We start from the raw sequence: 12373 nt of genomic DNA, 5'->3' as shown, positions 1-12373 counted from the left end.
AGAAAGAGAAAGAGAGGAACAACGATGTGAGAGAGACATATCGATTGGTTGCCTCCCAAAAGACCCTGACCGGGGCTGGGGACAAACCGCAACCGAGGTACATGCCCTAGACCGGAATTGAACCTGCAACTCTTTGGTCCGCAGGCCAATACTCTAACTGCTGAGCCAAACTGGCCAGGACAGTGCAGTCTCTTTTATAAAGACCTCCATCTGGGAGTTGCAGAGACCCTGAACCTTGCAAAGCCAGATTGGCATTGTGCTACCAGGAGTAGAGATTAAAAATCAGATTGAGCGTCAGCCCATGGACTAAGAGGTCCTGTTCAGTTGCTGTTTGGGGCACATGCCCCAGATGTGGGCTCGATCCTCAGTGGCGGGGGGCGGGGGGCGTGTAGGAGGCAGCCCATCGATGTCTCTCTCTCACGTTGATATTTCTATCTCTCTCCCAAAAACCAATAAAAACATATTTATAAATAAAAATCAGAGAAGGTAAGGGTCTTGTTTGGAGTTCCAGTTCCTAACTAATCCAGAAGAAGTGACTTGATTACAAGTCATTACTTGCCTCATTGAAAGTTAATGAGTCAGACCGAGAAAGACAAATACCATATGATTTCACTTGTATGCAGAATCTAAAAAGCAAAATATATGAACAAACTAAACAGAAACAAACTCATAGATACAGAAATCATTTTGATGGTTGCCAGGTGGGAGGGGGATGGAGGGAAGGGTAAAACAAGGGGAAGGGATTAAGATGTATAAATTGCAGTTATAAAAACAGTCACAGAGATGTAAAGTACAGCAAAGGGAATATAGTCAATAAGATTGTAATAACTGTGTATGGTGTTAGGTGGGTACTAGAATTACCCAGGTGATCACTTTGCAAATTATATAAATGTCTAATCACTATGTTATCCACCTGACACATAATATTGTATGTCAACTGTAACTGAAAAATTCAAAAAATTATTTAAAATAGTTAATGAGTTGGAAACTTACAGAGTGGACAAGTTTCTGGCAACTGAAATCTTGGTCAAAGAATTGTGGTCTGAAGGGTTGAGATTCCTGATGGTAGAGCTCAGAGAGAAGGATGATATACAGTACATGCTCCTTTGGAAGAGGATTTAGGATTCTTGATGAAAAACCTCAGGTCTTTTCTATTGAAAATCATGGAGCCAGGCTTACTGATAAATAGTTGATGTGGTTTGTCAGGGTGAGATTTTCCTCTATAAGGTAGATTCTCAGGAAACTAAAAGCTTTAGATGAACAAAAACAGAAAGAAAGGAGACAGACTTTTTTTTTTGAAATTAACTATAATGCTGCATAAGTTCTGCCTGGGATTGCAGAGTTCTCCAGAACCTCTGCTCTGCTGCTTTTTACCTGTTGAAGAAATGATTCATTTGCACAGTATACAGTATAGTGATGCTGCTTCCTCATTCAGCAGCAGCATACCAGCAAAGGTGGATTGAGGGCCATTCACCCCTTTGTGTTTGTCTGGAATATGTATTGCTCCATTCATGCCCAGGTCTTCTCCATCTTCCTTAGGAGCAAGGGCCTACATATTCATCATACTAGTTTGGATTCTAATTCCTAAACTCTGTTACTTTTAGCCAAATGAAGAAAACCCAGGCCCTTTTCTAGTGTGAGGACCCCTCCCAGCTGCTTTGGAATGACCAGTGTGTCTCCAAATATGGATTTTGGATTACCTATATCACAGTCATCTTCTGGTACTTATTTAAAAAATTCATTCCTCTACTTACCTGGCAGGGGAGATACCATGATCACAAGATGGTTTTCCCAGAGCAAAGCTTATCCATTGCACTCCGAATGTGCTGACCTCTGTGATTTCCCCAAATGTGGAAAACTTGGCCACATAATTTGTGGTAATGAGGGACAGACTGTGTATACAGTTTCCCCTAAAAAATAAATAAAATAGTCCTGGCTGGTTTGGCTCAGTAGTTAGAGCGTTAGGCCGATGACTAAAGCATTGTAGGTTCGATTCTGGTCAAGGGCACGTGCCTAGGTTGGAGTTCGGTCCCAGCCCTGGTCAGGGTCATGTGAGAGGCAACCAATCAGTGTGTCCCTCTCACATCAATGTTTCTCTCTCTCTCCCTCCCACTCTATCTGAAGATGAATGGAAACGTATCCTCAGGTGAGGATTAAAAAATAAAATACCCATTCCTATGATGCATCCCAAACCTACTGAACCAGAGTCTCTGGAATGGGACTTAGGAATTCACATTTTTAATGTTTCTTAGGTGGTTCATAAGCACTATAAGTTTGGGAACCACTGGTTTAGACTCATAGACTTTAAGGAAATAACCTCAGAGTTCCCTTGGGGTCCAATCTGGATCCCATTGGAACAAATGCAGTTTGCCTGACCCTGGAGATCAGCCTGAGAAAGGTTTGGAGCTTCATTTTCCCCTTAAATTAGGGTATCCACACAATCTGGTAGGCCAGTAAGGACAAAGCCCCTTCCCAAGGGTCATCATTATGTGACAGGCTGACGCTAACAGACCCAGGTCAATTAGCTATTACAGCTGAAGGTGAACCTAATTATTTTGTCTTCAGTTGCTAAAGTTTAGTTCTGCTAACATTGTTATGAAACCCGGACATTTGCATGATAGTTGACAAAAAGGAGATCAGTCTGAGTAAACACTTTTTATGCCCTTGGCTCATGCTTTGTTACGCTGGTATCTGTGTGCCAGATGTGACTTCTCTCAACTCGGTAACATTAAAAAAAATCATTCAGCCTCCACACTTAGATACCTAAGTTTCTGACCACTTGGCCCACTGTTGAGGGGAAGACAACACAGACATTTAAATTTAGTCCAATGCTGTCATTTTATAGATGTGAAAATCAAGATTGGGGGCCGGGGGATGAAGTGACTAATTTGGGCATTTCCAGACAATAACAAGACTCCAGGTCTTGCCACTTGTACGTGAGTGTTCTTTCCTTCTTGGGCTGCCTCCCAGTAGGAGGGAAGTATCCCTGTAAAATTCTCTGCGGAGTCTTAACAGTTCTTGGCAGACAAAATATAATATTCCCATTTCTCTTTCTTGAATATGTTTTTATTTATTTTAGATAGAGAGGAAGGGAGAGAGAGAGAGAGAGAGAGAGAGAAACATCAGTGTGAGAGAGAAACATTGATTGGCTGTCTCCTGCATGCCCCCTACTGGGGATTGAGCCCACATCCCGGGCATGTGCCCTGACTGAGAACTGAGCTGGGACCTCTTAGTTTATGGGAAGGTGCTCAATCCACTGAGCCACACCTGCTGGGCTAATATTCACATTTCTAAAGACACATATTATTCAGTGTTTCCCTGTGTGAAAGCAGGGAAATTGCTTTGAATTTTCTATTCATCCTGAGATTTGGAGAAATTGTGTCTGTCCTGTACCTTGTTCTGCATCACTGAGCACTTACCTTTTAGAGGAGAGTGACAGTCCTTGGCTGGAATAACCTAGGCCAGGGGACTGCCCTCAGTGAGGGCAGGTGTAGTGTAATTAGCAAGTCCTGTGATAATTTTGCCACAGTTAATTAATTGGAAGACTTGTCTCTAATTTACTTTGGAGACTTACAGGTCATATAGTTAATGAGCTGGAGTAGCTGCCAAAGAGCAAGGCGGTAGGGGATAGGTTTAGTTTTATTTTGAATTCCCATTCTTCCTCCTTACCCCTCTTTACCAGGTTTGCTTTGGGAGACCATCCTGGCTTATAAAAGAGCACACATACATTTCTTACTGTGAAATCAGCAGGAAAACATCCAACAAACAGAACAGTGCTAGGGGGTTTGTTGATTTCCTCAGAGGATGCTGATGAGCCAGTGACGCTTGAGTCTTTTTTTCAAATGCTCTTTGTGACTGTTACTAAAGTGATGTTTTCTAGAGTGGTCAGTCCTTTGGGGGAGCAGGGTAATGTAGGTCAGTCATGAAAAGTAGGTTTGATAGTAAAGAATCAGGAACTTAGAGCTATTTCTTAGAGGGAAGAAAAACCCTGTAGTTCTTAGGCAGTTTGAGGGTTGAGTCAGTGACTTCTGACTTGTGAAGTTTGAGCAAAAACCTGAAATGTCCTTGATCATGTGGCAGCCACTGCTTCTTCCCTACTTAGTTTACATCTTATTATTATTCCTTACTTAAAGGACCCTGATTTTGTTTAAGGCAACAATGTCCCCAAATAAAAATACCTTGAGACTCCTTTACAGCTAGGGGTACCCATGTACCCAGGTCTCACCAGCGAGTTGTGGAAGTTTATTGGGTGGAGCTCTGGGAACGCCATTTTTTTCTGGTGAAAAGGGACAGACAAAGCTGTGGTTTGCCTTTGCCCTTGGCCTTAGCCCTTTCCACTCAGCAAATGAGTGTCATGCCTAGGGATGGAATGGCCCTCTTATAATTCTGAGGACATAAGCCCTGTGCTCAGATTAGCAGAGTAGGAAGCTAGACGTCTGGGTCCTTGCTTTGATGACTTCTTTCAACAGCTATCCCAGTCCTCTTTTGGACCTCAGCTTACATGAAAAAAACAAACAAACAAAGAACAACCTTTCTTGGTTTAAGCTGTTTCAGTTGGATCTTTGTTATATAAAGTCAAATGAAACTTTGGGAAACTGCTGGTTAGGTGGTCCTATGTCAGAGAAATGTGTGGATGGTCTTTCTCCTTTGCTAATGGGAGTGGGGTTCTTGGGGTGCCACTGGAATAAGCATTTCTGGAGGCCCTCACAAGAGGATGAGATGTGGTAGAAAGCTATATTTTCATGGAATTACATCCTTGGGTTTCTAAAGTCCCATTTCCCTTAATCCAGTCCTGGAAGGTGTGCAACTGGGGATTCGGTGGAGCTAGAATCAAAGTCAGAATTCAAAGTTTCCTTTCCATGGTGGAATCAGTTCCCGTTTAAATTTAGGCTAGTTGCGGTCCAGTCATCCACTGTGTATGGTATCCACATGGCTATGGGCCATGTGGGAGAATACAGGCGTGTGAGAGTCCCGCAGGCCAGGAAGCAAGAGTGCAAGAGAGAAAGAGCAAATTCCTTTGTTTAGGAGCTTAAGTATCTCAAATCTTCCCATGCTTGCAGTAGCCATGCCTACTCTGTCCGGTGACCTGTTTCCTGGTGTGACTGACACAGATAAGTACCTTCCTTATTTCACCCAGAGATTACTGGGCATTCGTCTGTTCTTTCTCTGTCCAGTCCCTTCTCCCAGTGATCTGCTGGTAATGGACTTGGGGAGTGTTAAATTGCAACTTGCTGGCAAAGCTGCACAAATGAATGCCTATAATATTTGGCCTTCCCTTTGCTCCTTTCCAGTTATTTATAATTAGGTTAAATTACAATGGTATCACTTGTACATGGTATTTGTAATTGAAGTCTAAGCCAATGGACAGTTCAACTTATTACAGTATTGGAAATGTTAGATACAGAGATTTGCTTTGTTGGAAGTTAGAGGACACCAAGATGTAGAAACTTGGCAAATGTTCTACCTAAGGCAGTGCCCAGCAGCACTTAGGTGTTTTCCACACTGTTTGCAGCCCTGTGCCGAATAAGGATTACTTCACAAGCCAGAGCAGTCAGGAGCCAACCCCGTTAGTGTGACTCCCTTGTCTTAGGGGCTGGACCCTGAGGGTATGACTGGGTGACTGCTTCCAATAGAGCAGTGGTTCTCAACCTTCCTAATGCCGTGATCGTTTAATACACTTCCTCTTACTGTGACCCCCAACCATAAAATTATTTTTGTTGCTACTTTATAACTGTATTTTTGCTACTGTTATGTCTTAGGCGACCCCTGTGAAAGGGTCGTTCGACCCCCAGGTTGAGAACCGCTGCAATAGAGGGAGGTGTTGGACCTCTTTTATTTTTTCCTGGGGTAGACATGGTGGTCCAGGATGATGTTCAAGCACAAATCTATTTCCTTGCTTGAGGCAGTTCTGATGAGCGATTTTCTCTAACAGATCCATTAAACAGCCGATAACTGTATTTCTGAACAGAGATTTATTACAGATGTTTTGCAGCCATTACATGTTCTCTTTTCTTGTCACTATGTGTGCAATATATCTTCTGTCTTACTGTTACTTACATAAGAAAAACAGATAAAAATTATAGATGGCTAAATCCATTTGTTTATAACAAGAAAGGAAAATAATGACATGGCAAATGTTTCAAGACCTTTAGGCCTATGAAAAGGAAAATTGCCCAAGGACCCCGTAGAAGATCATGCATAGTATTTACGTATATGACAATGTGATGTTTCTCAAACTTTTAGCAACTACAGACCATGTAGAGGGTGCTTTCTGTATGAGTGGACCATAATTTGAAGTAAATTTTTTTGAAAGGCCAAAAAACATTTTGATAATAACCATGCTTCCCAGCAGATTAGTAAATGTCTGTTAAGCTGGGGGAAAAAAGCAGCTTGAAAAATTAATAGTATATGTTTTTATATCAGTTAAAGATACTTGCAAATTTCTAAATAAAATATCTAATATTTAGCTAGATGATGGGTACCATCTTTATCCACACTGTTTGCAGCCTGTGCTGAATAAGGATTACTTCACAAGTCAGAGCAGCCAGGGAGCCACTTGGTTAGCATGACTCCCTTGTCTTAAGGGGATGGGCCCTGAGGGCATGACTGCTTTTTTCCCAGCATTTTATTTGTTATTACCCTGGTGGCTGGTTTTATGAGTGTTTTGGAAATAGAGTAATCTTTATTTGTTTTGTGTGAAGAATGCAACTTGGAGGGACGCTTTTGTAATTGTGGTCTATTTTCTGCCCTTAGTAACAAAATAAACCGAGTTCATACTAGAAAGCATTATTTAAAAAACAGAATATTTTCACTGATTTTTAGAGCGAAAGAAAGGGAGAAGGAGAGTGAGAGAGAAACACTGATGTGAGAGCAACACGTGGATCGGCTGCCTCCTGCATGCCCCCTACTAGGGATTGAGGCTGAAACCCAGGCATGTGCCCTGACTGGGAACCAAACCAGCAGCCTTTGGTGCATGGGACAATGCCCAACAAGTCTGGAAAGCATTATTTTGTACTTGTTTTGGAAAAACTTAGAAAGTTTAATAAGGAGTCTACTATGCAATTTTTGAAATTCAGTTAGAAAATGATGTGAAATCTTTGATAAAGATTTATGACAGAAACACACCTGGAAATGGACTAATTGCCAAGTATAATCAAATTCTTAGATATTCCTTGGCAATTGATTGGATTTCCTTCACTTGTGTGAAATCATCTCTCTTATATATTCACATTCTTGTACTAGAATGAGGTTCATTGTTTATGTTTAAAATATTATTTAAAATAAAATATTAATGAGCACTTTTGAATCACCTATTCATTTATATGAACTGGGGATAAAGCATTAGCACATTAGTAACAGTGAAAAGTGCAAATTTTATTAATAAACAGCAACACACATGGATGTTAAAATATGGTCTCTATCAGCTTGCATCAAATACTGCCTTTAAGAATACGGTGAGTATGGAACACAACACAATTAAGTTATTAAGAACATTAAACAGGAATGCTGTGAAAAATCCTGATCAGTTTTGCATTTCAAATTTGTAAGGCATATAGGAATAAAAAACTATTTTCTCCCAAACTGATAAGTTGCTATTAGACCGCTTCACTGATTGATTGCCTAAAAACCCTGTTAGGTCCTTTAATGTTATACCTTTTCATAGGAAGTATCTAAGTCTGTCCATTCATTCTTCCACATTAACTGAGTACTAACTATGCCAGACATTTTGTTAGATGCTCGAAATAAAAAGATAAACAAGATATAGTCCCCCTTTTCTTAGGGAGTCAGCTTATAGCGTTTTAGGAAAGACAGAAATATAAGCAAATAGTTCACCATTGTGCTAAGTGTAACACTGGAGATATGCCAGTGAGAGCACACCATGCTACCTGGAAACCACTAGCAGTTCAGAGAGCCTGGTGCATAAGTTACAAGCAGAGGGTGGTGAAAGGTGAGGCTGGAGGAGTGGGCAGAAACTAGATCCCACAAGATTGAACATGGCTGGTTAGAAACTTGGTATTTGTCCTCTGAGCCTCAGGGAGCAGCAGAGTAGTTTTAAACAGGTTGGCTATTTGAAGAATGGACTTATGGGGACAAGCTTAGAAGCAGGAAGACCAATTAGTAGGCTGTTGTAGAATCCTAGGTAAGATATGAGGGTATGGTAACAAGCTGGTGACAGATTCAAGAAATATAAGTGATAATGATTGTTAGGACTTGATGATTGACCAGATATAGGAGTGAAGGTCGGATTAAGATAGAGTTGAGGATGATGCTTAGGTCTCCAGATTGGTTATCTGTGGTGGTACCATCAATAAAGAGAGTGATTGAGTTCAGGAGGAGAAGCAGGTGGGATAAAGTAGGGTATATGGGAGATAAAGTATTAAGTTGGGTATAAGTTAAGGTGTCTGTAGAATACCCAGTTAGATATAAGAATCTAAAGCTTGGGAATCTAAATGTAGAAGTCCTCAGAGTAGATGACCAAACCATGAGAGTGCAGATAAGTTCACCTAATGAGAGTATGTTAAGAGAGCATTTTAAAAAGCAAGTTAAAGAGGAGTTCCTGTGAAGTAGACAGTGAAGGAATGGTCCCAGACATGGGAGAACTGTTGTAGTGAAGTAGCCCAGAAACAAAGGGAGCAGAGAGTTTTCAGGAGGAGATTGATGACATCAAACCCAGCAGAGAAAGACTATACAATGTCCATTGGATTGGCAAAGAGAAATGGATGATGCCTCCGGAGAGAACAGTTTCAGAAAAGTGGTAGGGGTGGATTACTGTGAACCTACACATGTGTCGAAGGTGAAAATGTAGAGAGAGAAAGTTTCTTCCTTAAGCCAGAGTTTAAGATTCTCTAGTCAGAGAAGTTCTGGGTGATGATGAGGTTGAGGGTATTCACTGTGTGACTGACTGAATTGAAGAGAGCCACACTGGCCGGGAAAATTGAAGAGAAGTTCAAGTTCATTGTAGTTGACAGGTACAATGACTGTGGATCTGGTCACCGACATGGGACTTTGAAATTATCCTAGATAATGGTAGGGCCTGGGAGGACACAGGGTGTGTCAGGTACTTCAATGATGGTACCATTATGGCACTGTTAACAGCACTCAGTAATCTCTCACTCTAATCTCAACTGACTTGGACCACTTTTCAGCCATAGTCACATATATGTACATCCAGCAGTGCCTGATTTAGTTTTGCCCTATTTGTGACACTCAGGAAGGAGTGTGTCCTCAGAGCCTGCTGTCTCTCTCAGTCTGCCGGGGGTCAGCACAATGCAGTGAACTACAAGCACACGCTGGTAGGAGTGAGGGGGAGCATAGCAAGGGAGCAAAGTGCTCCAGATCTCTGGATACAGCCCAATTTATTTGCAAAGTGGTTCCCCAAGTTACATGTGGATTTAGATAAATTATTTCCTTGAGATGGCATCTCTGCAAACCATACGGCTTAGCTTTGTCTCTCGCTTTTAGCTTTTTACGGTGGAAAGAGACTTCAAAGCTAAAAAATAACAAACCCAGCCTACAGTCCATTATCCTCATGGGGTGGTCTTCCAAACCTTATCCATTCACATGCAGACAAAGTGTTCAGAAGCACTCAAGGTGGTTTCCCAGCCCTTTAGTCAAACCTATCTGTCCACATACACTTTGATCCTAGGCTGGCCAGATTTCGAGAATGCGTATCACAAGGTTACAAATCATCCACTAAACCCCCATCCCTAAAAGGACCAAAACACACAGGGATTTCTTGAGTGTTCTGCCCACGGGACTTCAAAGGATAGCCCTTCATCCAGCCAACCAGCCAGCTCATTCTTAACTCATTCTGGTCACTACTTTTTTGTCTCATTCTCTTCTTTGGTATAATGGTGAGCTTTATTATCTATAGAGTTTTAAAGTGGTTTCATAACTTAAGGCAAAAAGTATTTGTAGTGAAGGAAAATGTGCCTGTTTCTTTTCTTTTTTTTAAACACCTCTGTCAGGAAATACTGCATGTGTAGTGGAAAGAGCATGGGCTTGGGAACCAGGAGTTCTAGGTTCAGTATATCTGTGACCTAGTTCATTGGTAGATAAACTAGAAAAATATTTGCTTACATTTAATGGGGCATCTGTTGTGTTTGCCTACATTTGGACTTGGGTGAGTTTGGGTGAACGTGATTATAAATGAGTGTATGTTCAGGGATGTTTACTTGAACATATCTTTGTGGATGGGAGAGGGAAGAAAATAAACTTATTCTGTCTTAGCTTTTGTTCTCTACCTTGTTCTTATGTTTCCTGGCAACAGGAACTTTGATAAGAGAGATCTTTCCAGATCTAATGAGACAACAAACTAAGAAATAAAAGGAGAGAGAATATATAGCACTGAGGACTAACATAGATTTCTGTTAGGTGTTCTCAGAACTACTAGACTCAGTCATTGGGTTTTCTTTTGTTTTATTAAGAAAACTAGGATAAAATAAAATCAAACAGATAAAGACAGCCAACCTCTGGAACTGGGAAATATGACTATTTGTGAATTGAAGAAATAATTGTTGCCCTGGATGGGTGGCTCAGTTGGTTGGAGTATTGTACCATATACCAAAAGTTGTGTTCCATTCTTGTCAGAGTAGTACCTAGGTTTCAGGTTTGATCCTGTGTCCGGGCATGTACAGGAGGCCACTGATGTTTCTCTCTCACATCAATGTATCTCTGTCTCTTCCTCTCTTCCTTCCTCTCTCTGTAAAATCAGTAAAACATATCCTTGGGTGAGGATTAAAAAAAAAAAATACACACACACGTGCTTTGTTTTATAAAAAAAAGAAAAGAAATAATTGTTTTCCCCAGCCCCCCATTCTCAGACTACTTGAGGGGACAAAATGTAATGTAGTCTGTTTATTGATAGAGCATCATCCTGGCCACTGCAAACATTTCCTACCAGAATGTAAACTAGTAAAAATGCTAGCTTCCATGAAGTACTGGATAGGCCATACTATAATAATAGCAATAGAAATTAAAGTATAAACATCACTAACATGAACATAAATATTATTAACATTGTATCTCAAGCACTGAACAAACGGTAGAATACCATTTTGAGAACTGCAATCCACACTGATCTAATAGTATTCCAGAAGATGAGAGAGAGGTGTGTGAAATCCAGTTTTATTGGGCTTGAATTTCTTTGCAGAAGAGGGTTCTAGTAATTAGATTTCCTAAGTTTCAAAGGGAAAAGAGATTCCTGTAGTTCTCCTTTAATAGAGTGTGGCATCTGTTATTTATTTTACATGTTTAATGTAAATTTTAAGTGTATGTTTGTAGGATCATAAAGGGGTCATAGATGTATATGAAAACAGAAGCATTTATTTTTATTCCACTGTCCAGTATTATTCCTTTTTTTTTTTTTTTTTTATCCTCACCTGAGGACATTTTTCCATTTTTTGTACAGATAGAGTGGGGGGGAGAGAGAGGAACAGAGAGAGAGAGAGAAACATCGATGTGAAAGGAACACATCGAGTGGCTGCCACCCGCACAACCAACCAGGGCCGGGACAAACTGCAACCGAGGTACGCGCCCTTAGCGGGAACCGAACCCGGGTCTCTCTGGACCGCAGGCCGACGCTCTAACCGCTGAGCCAAACCGGCCAGGGCTCCTTTTTTTTTTTTTAAATACTCTTTTAAAAAGTTAAACTTTAGGAGGAATATAGAATAGATTTAAATATCTGCAGAAAATACACACCAGACAAATCAGTTGATGATATTTGATGAAGATTGTATGTGTATGTGGGAGAAACTTTTTTGAGTTAAACAAGATGACAATGAGACTAAAAAAAAAATTTTTTTATCATACTTCAGTTTTCAGATTTTCATTTATTTCATTTTATTTTTTCAACAGACCTGTTAAGTTATGAGGATTGGCATTATAATCTCATTTTATTTGTGAAGAAATTGAGAGTCAGGATTTGACCAAACTCATATGGTGGTGGATTGTTTGAGAATCTGTTTGCTGACACTCAATCCAGTGGTCTTCCTAATACTTTATACTGTCTATAAATAGACAGTTGGTCCTTGAACAATGTGGGGGTTCGGGGCACCAATTCCCCATTCAGTTGAAAATCCCCATATAACTTTTGACTACTCTAGAACTTAAATTCTCGGTGGGAGATTGTTTTCAGGACCCCCATGGATAAAAAAATCCACAGAAGCACAAGTCCCTATATAAAATGGAGCAGATCATGCATACAATCGGCACTCTGCATCACCAGACTACCAACCACAGATTGAAAACAGTATAGGTATTTATTGAAAAAAATCAACATATAAGTGGACCTGTGCAGTTCAAACCCATGTTCAAGGGTCAACTATATAGCGTTGAGAAGCTTGATATTTATGAATGAGTCAACTTTCCTTGT

The 12373-nt window shown here is 40.6% G+C and overlaps 1 non-coding gene across 1 annotated transcript; it reads left to right on the top strand.

Moving 5' to 3' along the window:
- The first annotated feature begins 1746 nt into the window (after nt 1-1746).
- Nucleotides 1747-1914, top strand: LOC118622769. The gene has a single exon (XR_004958129.1). It is a non-coding gene; the product is annotated as a U1 spliceosomal RNA (small nuclear RNA).
- Nucleotides 1915-12373: the final 10459 nt, after the last annotated feature.

This window comes from Molossus molossus, unplaced genomic scaffold (genome assembly GCF_014108415.1).
Source record: "Molossus molossus isolate mMolMol1 unplaced genomic scaffold, mMolMol1.p scaffold_m16_p_1, whole genome shotgun sequence".
In the NCBI taxonomy this organism is placed as follows: Eukaryota; Metazoa; Chordata; class Mammalia; order Chiroptera; family Molossidae; genus Molossus; species Molossus molossus.
The sequence above is the reverse complement of the archived record's forward strand: the minus strand, read 5'-3'. Positions and strand labels throughout refer to the sequence as shown.